Source organism: Poecilia formosa, unplaced genomic scaffold, assembly GCF_000485575.1.
Source record: "Poecilia formosa unplaced genomic scaffold, Poecilia_formosa-5.1.2 Scaffold160, whole genome shotgun sequence".
Taxonomy (NCBI): domain Eukaryota; kingdom Metazoa; phylum Chordata; class Actinopteri; order Cyprinodontiformes; family Poeciliidae; genus Poecilia; species Poecilia formosa.
In genome coordinates, this window is record NW_006800099.1 from 535,877 (window position 1) to 550,057 (window position 14,181).

Genomic DNA, 14,181 nt, shown 5'->3' on the forward strand with positions numbered 1-14,181 from the left:
CGTTTATCCTGGCCTTGTCCACCTCGGCAATGGTCATGTTGTGCAGCATGCATGTCCGGTGACCGTACAAGCTGGACAGGTACACTCAGGAGGCCAAAGAACTTCCGGATCACGTCCATCGAGGCGTCCGTTTCCAATTCGTCTGAAAAGTTATTTAAAATGAGGAAAATTGCAGACAACACATTGAAAAACCTGGAATGATTCATAAGGCAAATAACTTGAGATGACACAAATAAGTCGTACAAAGGACTTTGGGAATTTCTTGTCTACAGAGGTTCCTGCACGTCCGAAGGTGCTCCTTGGAGATAATTTTTTCCCCTTTGGCTGTCTTGATGGCACGTCTCCCTAGATGGGATACTGATGTAAAGAGCACACAGAGGACTGAGATCAGGGTTTTCCTTGGCACCCTGGAAGTAGTTGGTGGTGTGTTCCTGAACTACATCATGAATTCACTCATGTTGACGATGTACAGTTTAATAGTGGTCACCACATTTCCTATTTTGAAAAGGTATTCTGGCCACCTGCCCAGAAAAAAATAGTATAACTTCAACAAGAAAACACAAATATTAGCTAACATGCATTAGAGAGACACTTACTGGTATATTCTATGAATATTTGTCAGGATGCCCCAGTTTGCTGTGATGTTCCGGCCGTTCGCCACGAAGGTGAGGAACTGCATGATGCGGCCAACCTTCGACTTNTTCCCCAGTATATTTAAGTTCACGTGTGTCCCTAGTTCATTATGGGATCCTCTGCGTTGCTCGCTGCGTTCTCAGTGTAGTTTAGGATCCGTTATCTAGAAACAATAAAGCTTCTAAATTCTGCTGAACTGAGCTTGGCTGGACATACCTCATTCTCGCGATGCCCTGATCTGACAACAATGGATAAATGAATAAAAGGTAAAATACTTAATATATCTTGAGGGCAAGATTTCCTCATAAGTGTAACTTGATATGAGTGAAACTTTTACAGAAATACAATGTGTGCAAAACAAATATAAAAATTTAAAAAAAAACTTTCAGTCTTATCAATTCCTAAACTGTGGGAGAATTTTCCTGCCATAGTCCAAGAGCACACATTTTCATTATGAAAACAGGATTTCATGTCTTTTGTTCTCAAAACTTTTAATACTTTTGCTTACATTTTCATTTTGAAAGCAGAACTTAATGTCTTTCTTAAAACTTGTAACACTTAAAACGTCTCCTTGCGCTCACACTTAGTCTCTGCTCGGACTCTCTGCCCACTTGCAAAGTCTTTTGTCACAGTCTTCTAGCAAGCCATTAGAATGAAAGTGTTGTACTGGATGCATTTGTTTCCTCCTAGCGGGTGTGCCTGTATGGTTACTATCGATTGTAGCAACCTGCGCCACCCACAGACCTAGTATAAAGAGTAGACCCCGCATTGGCTGCTCTGGTACAGGAAATATGGCAGCCATTTTGGAGTGGTCGTCCCTCCTACTTCACTAAACCGAAACAGCAGAAAAAGCCTCAGGACTGCCAGATATTTTTGTTCAGATTGATGGATTATTGACTTGAGATCTCAGGGGATAATGTTTCACAAGTAAGATGGACATATTACGATTATAATTTAAAAAATACATTAAAAAGTACATTTCCTTGTACATGTAGCTATAATAGCTGTTTGAATAAGGTTTACTGCAAAAGAATTGTAAAAATTTGATTAGTATTTTGCGAGTTATGATCGATTAAATACATTGATACTTTGTTGTGCCTGTCAAACATAATGCTGAGTGGAGCGGTTGACCGCTCTGAAATGGCCGCCCTAAATCTTGTCAGCAACAATAGGCAAGAGCAGTCCATGAGGCATCTACTCTTTATATGTCTATGGTGCCACCCACTGGATGTAGGGAGAAACGACAATGTCGGCTTTCTGCTCTGTAGTACACTAAACATCCGCCAGCAGTGTGCTGCTGAAAGCTAACAGCTTTCTGATTTTAGGTAGGATTTTGTTCGCCCAACCAAAGACAACATAGTCACAACATATCTATCTATCTATCTAGAAAGGATGCAGCTAGATGGCTATCTAGCTAGCTACGGAAAGAGAAAAAAACAACTTACTTCTATCACTGGTTTGCAAGTTCCAGCATGCAGTGCCAGGATCTGTAGTGGCATTGTTGTATTGGAAGCCACACAGGGCACCTCCACATTTCCTATTTTGAAAAGGTATTCTGGCCACCTGCTCAGAAAAAATGGTATAACTTCAACAAGAAAACACAAATATTAGCTAACATGCATTAGAGAGACACTTACTGGTATATCCTATGAATATTTGTCAGGATGCCCCAGTTTGCTGTGATGTTCCGGCCGTTCGCCACGAAGGTGAGGAACTGCATGATGCGGCCAACCTTCGACTTCTGATTTTCAATGTGCTGCTTTCTTCCACAGGAGCCCATGAGGTGGTCCCAATACCCCTCAGTGTATTGCACTGAATAAAAAAAGATTAAAAAGTAACGTATACGGTTTATAAAAATTTGAAAACATAGCAGTGACATTACTCACAAATGGGGGCCAGAAACTCACTGTACTGCTGTAGTACTGACATGGTTGTGGGTGTGGGGGGGCAGTTTGCGTGTTTGAGGTTTCTTCCTCTGGCAACAACTCCTTTTCCTCTGGCTCTTGGCAGAGGTCTGGTTCTGGGGGGGGGGCTGGGTAAGGCACATTTTTGAGGGCCTGTTGAAGGTGCTCCTTTATGTCAAACACAACACCCCTATGGCAGGAACACAGGTAGGCAATTGAATGTGGTAATGACAATGCTGCGAAATGGCAGGGTACCCTAATTTTAGTTAAATAACCGTCTGAAAGCACATGTTAGCTGAAGGGTAGCATGCTACCCTAACCCAGGGGCCATTTAGCCCCTGGCATAATATTTTTTTGTATTCTGGAAAATCTAGGGGATTTTCTGCAGCTCATTAAATTTATATTGAAGAATATTAATATGTAAATTTTTGTGTAGGTGCGATTGCCGTAGTGAATGAATTAATGTTATCAGTAGTATATGCTGCCATGTCCATCCAGAATGTCTCTGACTAGACTGCGAGTCAGAGTGACATGCTGCAGTGTTGTGTGATGTCAAATCTTAGTGTTTGTTGGTTGAAATGCTGTGCGAAGTGGCCTCCTGTTTCCCTGAATTTCTCTACATAAAGAGACAATTTAACTTCTGAAACCAAATGTTTTGTCTGGGTTCAATTCTAATCCTGCATGATCTTTTAATGAGACAATAAAGTGAGATGACCAAATCCATAACCTACTGAATTAAATTTATTTTATTCAAAGATCAAGAGGGCAATAAAGGACTACCCTGTTGATTTTTATTTTCACTCCTTCTAAGATAAGAGAAGCTTTAAAGAGATGCAATTTGAAATTAAACATCAACACATTTAGCCCCTAACATGACTTTTTTTTAAAATTTCCCTAGAAAAAAAAAATATTTTACCTCATTTTTTTGTGAGCTTGGTGGTCCTTAAAAATATGTCAGTAAACCGAATAATGACATTCAGCTCAATTGTGAGCTTGCTGTACCCTAGAAATATGTCAGTGGACTGAATAATGACATATCACAAATCCTAGGAACTGCTCCAATTATTTTGCGGTGAGGTCAGTGGCCTGTTTGGGCTGCACTGTACAGCATGGACGCCTGACTGATCGGTAAGGACAATCTGGAATGTCTTCTGAGAAGAAGTCCCCGAAACACTCAAAGGGGGTTGACGTGACATCATGAGAATGCACACAGCCATTTTGCTAGCAGCAGCTGGCTGCTGCAGCTGGAAACATGCTGACAGACACAGCCAGCGAGTCAATGAAACTGGTAAAGATACAAGCTGTCAAGCATAAACCATAAGCTGACACATGTCGAGTATCTCTTTGTGGCGTAGCTCTCTGTGTGAGGGAGGTTCCCCATAGAGATTTGCTCCACTTCTTCTGACTGTTTGCCGCTATCTGACCTACTCCACAAAAATGTTAGTCACCCTTTCTAATTCCTGTGGCATTAATTAGCACGGGTACGTTGACACAAGTAGACATTTTTATAGCTAGGTTTATTTAAAAAAAAAAAAAGACAGGTGGAATAGTTTATATTCATATTTTTGCCTGTGTATGTATGTATTTCCTAATTAAATTAATAAACTATAATCATATGGTTCTGATTTCCATTTTCAAGGCATGCTATTGTTTTATGCTTCTGCCATTTGAATCCTCCCCAACATGTTCTTGTTCCTTTCCAGTGGCATTACTCATGTGCAACCCCTTCCACTACAACAGTGACTAACAGAGGAGGAAATTAATACGATTTCACATACGACTCGCTTGTTACTCTTGATCGTAACGGAAGCAAATGTTTGTAGGAAGCTATGACACTGTGTGTATAGCAATAAAGTGAAACGGCACACAACAGGATGGCTAATGAGGTAAATATCATGGCAATTATTTCCCACCATAATTTTGTCAACACAAAGAATTGAGAAAGAAAACCTGGCCTGCCAGCTGGAGTATGAATACTTGCCGCTTTTGTATTACAACTTTAATTACATGTAGCTGTTTTTTTGTCGACTGAAAAGGTAAACAGAGCATGACTGTTTGTATAAAAACAAACAGAAACCAATTTGTCGTCTTGTTCTCATTTCATAAGACTTTGCATCAATACCGGGTTGAAATTAGACTGTTTTAGCAATATCAGATGTAATTTTGCAGCGTAATGAATGGTGGTTGTAAGACTTGTCATATTGAATAAAATCAATTAGATCACGCAAGACAATTTGTCATTTTTAGTGCGGCTTGTATAAAACAGTGGTCCGTGGAAAAAGCTCCAACCTTATTACCTTATGTTGTAAAATTATCAAAGAAATTAGATTAAAAGAAAAAAAAAACTCTCCTTTTAAAAGATGAAGTAGCTTCAATATGGGTTCTAGTGGAAGTTTATGAATGGTTTATAATTAATAACCTGCAGTATATAACTGCATGAATGTGAGCGACTTGAACCTCACAAGCGTATGACCATATCCACACTATTTCTAGCTCAGCTGAGCTGCCACTTTCACTCAGAGACAGTTTAGTCTAGAGCCTGAAAACGGGCAATCATGGTATGTATTCTGTTAGACAAAACCATAGAAAATTCTCGAAAGACGCATTAAAGTACTTTCTTAATAGGATAGCAGTCGAGTTTTGATATACTCATGGTCTTTAAAACTAATAAAGTACCGTTAGTGTTTCTTCTACTCCTAATCTGACTCGCTTGACTGCTACAGCGCCATCTTCTGGTTTGGAGGTTTATTGTCACTGCTGGTAAAAACCAGCCTCTTGTACTATGGTTTGCTTCATCCGGAGGGACTGGGCTCTCGGCTATTGAGAAACGACTGCTTCCTGAAGGCATGGATTCTGTCGAGGTTTTAAATTTGACCCAATCGCTAATTGCCTTAGCCATTGCTAAAACTACAGGTAGATTACAATTCTAAAACGGCACCAAAAATTGACATTATAATTCACAACTTGCCCTTGTGTTTGTTGATTGACCCTCCCTTCACCAGAGGGAATCCAGGTGAAGGGGAGGAAGCCCAGGTTGAGCTGTGAAGCGAGATTTGAATCGAGCGGAAAAGTGTCGGAAGGCAATGGCAAAAACTCACAAAAATTTGAGCTACTCATGGACGCCCACAGAGAGCTTGTGGGGATGTAATAATACACCCAACTCACAAGCTTGAGACAATACACGATTGATGAGAAAGAGAGTATTTTTTATTTTTTTTTGGAAGACTAAGAATCCCTTTGTAAAGATTTCATATATTAAGTCGTCTAGGGCAGTGTTTCTCAACCCTGGTCCTCAGCGCCCCCCTGCTATACATGTTTTAGATGTGCCTCTATTCCAGAACAGCTGATTCAAATGATTGCATGACCATCAAGTACTGCAGAAGCCTGGCAATCACCCAGAGATACAACTCAGGTGTGTGGCAGAAGGGGAATACCTAAAACATGCAGGACAGGGGGGTGGTGAGGACCAGGATTGAGAAACACTGGTCTAGGGTGAACCCTCTCGCTCCATGACTTCTGACAACCTCTCTGCGATTATGCGAGAATAGATGGATTTCAAAAATCTCAATCTGTGATGTTTAGTGATTAAGTAACAATCACTAAACATTAGTGATTGTTACTTAATCACTAATGTTTAGTGATTAAACATTAGTGATTAATGTTTAATCACTAAACATTAGCTCTTTGCTAGCTAAATCTTAGCTAGCAAAGAGTTAGCTAGCAACTCTTTTGCTAGCAAAGAGTTGCTAGCTAACGCTTTGCCTCTTAGCTAAGACAATACAACAGGATAAGTCAACAGAATAACTTAAGAATGACTTTTTTTTTGCTTCAAGTCTCAAACACAAGTACAGAAAATAACATTTTAAACAGACGCTTTCTGCTCAAATTTAAGGCTCCAGGTGCATTCGAAAGCCAGCAATCACAGGGCATTGTGAGTGAGACAGACTTTATGTCAATGTGACATGATGTCTTGCTACATCACTACTAGGATGGCTGAACTCCTTAGTCATATTCTGTCATATGCAACATAGAGGGACATTTGGTATTGCCCAATTTTTACACAAATAAATGCTGAAACATTTTTGTAGATTCTGTTGTTGCTTTGAAGTGGAAAATGTGTTACTGTTCAAGCAGAAATCATGTGCTCTGTTCAGCCACACTGACAAGAACAATTACATGGCGGTTTGATCCTCGGACATAAAAACGTGTCATCCGTGTACAGCACGCCACAAATCTGCCAAAGCTTGATTGCACGGTCACTTTTTTTTGTCTCACTTAATCACAGACTCACTCAAGGGCTTAATCATTCTCTTTTTTTTGAATCAGTTGTAATTCCCTGCATGTCCTCCCATCCACATTTACACTTCTTACTCCTTCTCTCTCCATGTGTTCTTCTTTACTTCTTTATTTCGCTCTGGGAGTGATTTCACTCTCATCGGTCTATACCTCTTAGCTTTTTTCCTTTCATTCACTATTTGATCACATACATTTTCTAAATTATCCCTCTCCTTTTGACTTGTTTCCTACTCTCCTCTGTTTCACTTTGTCTCTTGCTCTTTCCTGCACGCTTTTCCCTTTCATATCCTTGCCGGCTCCTCACTTCTCTTATCCTACAGTGATACTCTACTTTCCTTTTCTCTCTAATGATACACTCTAGAGCTTACTTTTTCTATTCCTCCCTCTCCTTCCCTTCTGTCTTTTCCTATCAGCTGCACGTCTATTATTCTTCCTCCCGCTTCATCTCTGTGCACCCCCAGTCTCGTATATTTCTCAATGTCTTTCTGTCTTCTCCTTTCTGTTCACTCTGAGCAATAGCTCTATTGATTCTCTCTGATTATTTGGCCCAAGGACGACCACGGGGCAGAACACCTCTTTAACTTATCAGTCTGTTTGCGTGTGCGGTACACTCGGGTGTCACCGGGGAATCTGTTGCCTGTGCAACAGTTAAAAAAAGAAAAACTTAATGCAGCTGTATGTAAATTTGTTCACATTTTGTCACCTTACAACCACAAACAGCAGTGTAGTTTATTGGTATGCAACATCACAAACAACACAAAGTATCGCAAAGTAAAATAGTAGATTTTATGACACAATCAGTACTAAAAATATACACTAATTTGCATTAAAAAAACATTACACTCAGACCCCGTTAACTCCTCACGTAGGTGCAAAGCTGTGCACAGCAGTGCTGCAGACAAGCAGGCATCTTGTCCTTCCCCTCCTGGAAAACATGGTGACCTGAGCTGTCATGAAGTTTACAACTCAACCAATATGTCTGGAGGAGACCATTTGCGACTCTTCTCAGTAAAGTTCTGTTCTGAGATTTTTTTTGTCTACGAGGTTAGACAAACCCTGCGAAGCATTTTAAAGACTGCCAATCTGATGTTTGAGAACGATTTCAAAAACGTTAGAAAAGCTCGTCTGCAACAACAACAGCGGGGTGATAAACATGTGTAAGCTAGCTCAATCTGTTTATATATTTACAACTTGTGAATAGGACAAATTGACACAGGGACATATCCAGCAGCAGACTGCTCTGCCGACTACAAAGTGGTGACAAGTGAACCACCTCTCCATTACATCTGTTATGAAATTAGCTCCTGGTGAGGTGACTAATAAAAAGAGTAGACACTAAGCAGTTGACTAAGACTTGAAGTTGACAATTTCAACAGAAACCAGTCAGAACCAGTAGCAATCTACCCTGAAGCTAATCGCCAAAATAAAACATTGTACAAAATCACCAGAGCTCTGTTCAGAGAAACTGAACAGAGACATACCTTTATAAAGGATATGAACACTTGATATAAATGTTACCTTCATCTCCTTTCTATTGAGGGAAAAAAATCCCTTTAAGATTTTACTACATAGTCGGTGAAATACCTGTGAAAATGTTTTCAGAGTCATATTTTTCTGGTCTTTATTACAACAGAACTCTATGCTTCCTAAAAAAAAAAAAGTTGCCACCATATAAAAAAATGATATGCAATATTTTTCTAAATATAATTTTAAAGTTTAACATTTCTTCATGCTGACATCCCTACACAGAGCACAGCTCCTGCTGCAGAAACTGTCAACGAGTACGTTTCTGATTTGAGTTATCTCATTAATGACCTCAGAAATAGACAGACATTGTAAAAAAAAAAAAAAAAAAAAAAAAAAATTCACTATGTATACAGGAACACAAGTATGTCATAGCTCTATCCTCATCACCAAGTTGTTGAGATATTTTTCTTCAGCCGAGACAGGAAATCTAATGAGCATTGATGGTGGAGATGGATGAACTTAATGCAGAGTAATCCTGAAAGAAAAACTACTTTCAATTGGCCTTTTCAGATAATATCCCAATAAAATACAGTTTAAAGTTTGGGGTTAGGATGTGGCAAAATCTAAAAAAAAAAAAAAGAAACTCTTGTGGGTTTCAATACAAGACACTGTACTGTTCCTCTCCCTTTCCCACAGTGTGGTTTATTTTTGACAAATGTTTTTATCCTCCGTGTTTTTATTTTTATACCATTGCGGCGCTACAAGTCTCCTACCATTCTCATGGCCAAACATTAGAGCCCCCTTCTCCACCCAACTTCTCAAAATCTTGGACAGCCGTCTGCACAGTTTGCTTGCACAACAGGTGGATGGCACAGATGCTGAGGCTTCCTAAAAAAAAAAAATAAAAAAATAAAAAAATCGCCAGATTGTGTGCAAACGCTCAGCGTTCAGAAGAACCACACGGTTAAACACATGCAGGGACCCACATCATTACACACACACACACACACACACACACACCGAGGCTAGATACAAATTCAGGAGTTATATGCAAACCTAGATCAGAAAAGGTAAAGAATAAACAATAAAACAAGCACAGTCTGCAAACTCACTTTTCTCTCTTAGTGTACATTTAAGTTCCCTGACATTTTGAGCTGCACAGCAGCTTTTTATTCAGTTCATTGAAAATGAACCGCCCCCCCCCCCCCCCGTTGTGCCTGTTGTAGAAAATCTGCCTTGCACGCAGCTATCCCGCATTAGTACTGCAGGAGAACTACAAGGAAGCAATTTGTTTTGGTTACAGGATTCCAAGTAAGTATTGCAATGGTGCGGAAATTATGTAAAATGTGTTTTCCCCACTTCGTCTTTATTTTTTGTCACGGGATGCATTTAATCTGCTTGCATAATGTCGACCCGTCAATTATTCACAGACTCCCAGACCCACATAAACAGCCAGAACATTTGTCGAGTAAGCAAGAAAACGCTTTATTGCGGAAAATTGAGACCATTAAAACTAAAGGAAATGCTAAAAGAGTTAATCTGAGAAATTATTTACTTGTTGGTTGGCTGATTGTTCTTCAATAAGCCATCACAATATATCTCTTTCTTTTTTTTTTACCCTTTAACTTAAACTTATTTTATTAAGATTGCATAGAAATGTTAAATTATTCATCCTTATTGAAGAATATAGTCTGAATTTGCCATCTAGACTCGGCTTCTTTTACTATTGCTATTGCATAACGCATCATAGAGTCATGAGTATGGCCCTAACTTTGGATGGATGGCGGGCGGGGGGGTGGATGAGAATACGGCTAGAGATTTTGGATTGAGCATTGCTGCAACCTTGTTGCATTAATCTCTTCTGTTCCAGAATAACTAAAAAAATTCAGAAACCCGATTGTCCCTGTTTGAAAACCAAGAGCTGGACACAGTGGTTGGGTTCACAAAGAGTCCAAAAAGCAGTGCCCTTTTTTTCTTTTTTACTTGCTGTGGACAGCTGTGTCAGTGCAAGTTTAAGGTCCAAATAGGTTCTAGAAAACTTGGCTTCCTCCAGCCACTGCTTCTCAACTGTCTTAAAGGAAACACATTTAGATTATAGCACTAGTTTAAAATCTCTTTCTTCGGGACTGATATTGTTGTGATAAGTATGAGGTTTTAACTTTTCAATAACCATAATCTGGGTCCGTGTCATATTTTTTTTTTTTTTTTACCCTTCCATTGATGGTGTGTAGATTATATTCAATCTGTCTTGTTTTAGTACCAGATAGTCAATAGGGAGTGGATGTCAAGTAATTTAGACATTTTATTTTCCAGTTTGTTTCCTTATAATAAGTAATCATTGGATTTCTTCTTATAAAAGGGAAACGGTTTGAAAGCGTAAAGCCAGAGTGAACACTATTTCTTTTTTATAATGCTGCTATTTCAAGTGAATCTAATTAATTCAAACATCATATTCAACACTGAAATAATGAGGATACGTGACATAAAAAGAGGTGTGGATATATTAGCTGGTGGTCTGGAGCTTAAAATCATTTTTGACAGCTGAAGAGTTCACAGCTACGCCTGCAGCCACTTTATGTCTTTTTAGAAAACCATGAGACCCATTAGCTCATAAATAATTCAGCTGCTCATTATTCAGGCCAACTCTGAGGACAAAATATAAAAGCTTTAGGAGTTTCGAAGTAAAAAAAAAAAAAGAAATCTCTTCTGAAGGCCATCAATGCTTCCTCTGGTGTGTGTATGTGGCGATATACGTTTACGGTGAATCACATTAATTCTTCTGGCAGAAGATAATCTTTATTTCTTTATTTTTTTTTCTAATTTCACATTGAAGTCCATTTCCTCCAAGCCGTTCCAAAGCGTGTGAGTCTCTATGTGTCTTTTGTGATGAGGGACATAGTCAAATGTTCCATTATTAGCTTTTCTTTGTTATTGTGTTGCTTAAAGCTTAACGTGCGTAGCTCAAGCCACGTTTCATTTGTAACCTCTCCTGAGATACGGTGTTCCATAATTGCTCCGAACTGCAGGCGGCACGGCTACTTTTCCTGGAGAACATAACGTGGTGCGGCGTCTGATGGAGTTCCCACAGAGCGAGGAGGGTGGGGGTGGGAACTGGAGCTGCCCAGAAAGTAAGGGAGCGAGCAAAAACAGAAGACAAGGACAGACAAGGTGCAATAAATGGGATATCCTCAATCTTGACTTTACTCATGCTGTGGTTGGCACGGGCCACACACACACACACACACAATCTGCTCGCTCCTTTCTCTGCGTGTTCTTGAAATTGTTCCGACCCCAACATCCACGCTATGCAACCGTGCAAATACATGCATGCGCCTGTGCTCTGCACTCTTCCATCCTCTTACTGTACCTGGCCAATAAAGCAAAGTGAAATGATGCATAAATTCTTGTCAGTCGTAGCAGTGTGTCCCATGAAGGTCAGAGCGGTGTACCCGCGGTTTGACAGATTCCCGCTCTCTCTGTCTACATCTGTGAACAGCCCGTTTCTCCATCTTTGTCTTCCTTGCTTTTCTCTACAGTGATGCTTTTGTACAACACTGTGCAGATTTCACTGGAGTATTTTTAGAATTTCTCGTTTCTGCTCCCCGTTTGGTTGCCGTCATCTGTAGCCTATGATAGACAACTTTGGATATTTATTTTGAAAAAAAAAAATAAAAATACATAACTAAAATACACAAGTTCCAAAAGATGCTAAAATACTTACTAACTTACTAAAACTGTCATTTAACGGCACACAGAAAGGACGGATACATTTTGTTTTATTATTCTTGTGATTTTTAAAAAAAATTAAGGATAGAATAGTTCGTATAGTAAATCATAAGAATTCAGATTTATTATTACAACGACAACCTCTTCATGATGATCCTAACAAACCAAAAATAAAAAAGTATTATAGGGACTGTTACTTTTTATGTTTCTTTCTCCATTTTTACCATAAGGGCAGCAAAAACAAAATCAGTCTTTAAAAAATATTGTGTGCTGCTGTGGGATCTTACCTACTTTACTGCCTAATATATCCGGTGTCTCGAAGTAGCCTGTTTAAGTAAGTTATTATTTGATGATTTTGTGTGTGTAGGTGCGTGCTGTGTGTGTGTGTGTGTGTGTGTGTCCTCTCAGCATTTCAGAAATCCCATATGTAGAAACTGGTCACCTCAATGTGCCAGGGATGTAGAAAATAAAATCTCAAGAGGACATCCTAAATGCGTGATTGACTTTTAATAAAACAGGAATCTGTGTTTCCCTGCCTTTAAACCATCTGGGTTATTTGTATGGGTGCATGGGTGTTGTTTTTTTTGTGTGTGTTTTTTTTTCCCTGTGTGTTTAGATTTGCTGTCAGCATGTGGAGTAGGTAGGTGTGCGCATGTGATTTTGTCACCTCGAGGTGCAAAGTTGTTAGAATGCTGAGAAGGGGAGAAACATTGCAACACTTTGGGTCCAAGATCAGCAATGGGCTGGTAGCCGTTATTACCTGCAGGCCACAGTGGTCGCAGGTAGCAAGAGACCAGGCACCCCCCCCAGAAATAACCAAACGCAGATGTAGGTCAGCTGCAAAGCAAGGGAGCAGCAGCACATGTTTCTTAATTGCCTGCAAAAGCCCCCGGCAGCAATAACAAACAGCACAGCGGAGGAGAAACCCCCCCAGAGCCTCCAAACAGCCAGGTAGCCAGGAGCCCGGCAAGGTGGCTGGAACTCAGAACAACCGATGGGGGGGCAAAGTGCCATGCCGTCTGGCGAGACAGCCCCAGAGAAACCAAGAGGAAGGGATTTCAACCAGAGCCAAGATTAGTGTTCTGGTTGCCCACAGCTTTCCTAAAACACCCCCAGAGAACCCACCGTGCTGTAACATCACACCAGTCATCCTAACCCCCCCTAGGTTACAGGGGTGGGCATATAAAATGGTTTTAAGAAGATTAGCTGTAGCTATTAGCTACAAGTGTAAGAAATAAGACTCTCACCACACCACATCTGACAAAGAGGCACAGTCACATACAAAGGAACAGGAAATACATCGAAACGTCCCAAAACCAAACCATGACTGCAAACACCAGGATGGAGGAACTCAGAAACGATGGAGAGAAACCGAATGGAAAACCTTCTGACAGCCACAACAATTAAATTCCCACAACAATCACATCCTTACCTGCCTCAGAGATGCTCTGCTAGTACCTTACCTACTTTGGGTTATGAGCAACTTAGTCACAGTTGCTGCCACTGCATAGTGAGTGTAATGATGCTGAATAACAGATACTAGCCCTTTTATGAAAAACAAACAACAAAAGTTTATTTCTGCTGATACTGAGAAAGTGTCTTGCTGTTGTTTCCATTCACCATCACAACTACACAATGAACATATTAAGATGTCGCCATATTTATTTTACTACTGTTCTTTCAATTTTTAGCTGTCAAAAATACGAGTTACTTCCAGACACTAATGTTATTTCCACAATGTCACAACTAATAAAGAACTGATTAAATTATTTTATTCATATTAAATCAAATAAAACTGATTTAGAGTTTTGGTTTTGATACCTCATGCATATTTATGTCTAATCGTAAATCCCACTTAGACCAAGCTTGGCCTAAACATAGACAACACATCTCTCCCCATATTAAGATTATATATACACTCAATATTTAGGCAGTAAAATGAGGTTCATGTGTTGCTTATAAGGATGACACTTTCTGGCCTTTTTTCAGTGTTCAGTTAAACAACCCGACTTAGTCTAAAGCTATAACCCGTCTGTCTTTTTGAGTACGGTAGAAAATGCCCGGCACACAATGAAGTGTGTTTGTCAAACACACACAGCTACATGTAACTTTTAAAAATGTATCACAATCCCATGTGAAAATGTTTTTTTTTTTT

The 14,181-nt window shown here is 39.7% G+C and overlaps 1 long non-coding RNA gene across 1 annotated transcript; it reads left to right on the top strand.

Annotated features, from left to right (window-relative positions):
• Positions 1 to 1,628: 1,628 nt before the first annotated feature.
• On the top strand, positions 1,629 to 12,892 carry LOC107837629 (uncharacterized). Its single transcript, XR_001663669.1, has 3 exons — positions 1,629 to 1,847; positions 8,221 to 8,225; positions 12,880 to 12,892. It is a non-coding gene; the product is annotated as an uncharacterized LOC107837629 (long non-coding RNA).
• Positions 12,893 to 14,181: the final 1,289 nt, after the last annotated feature.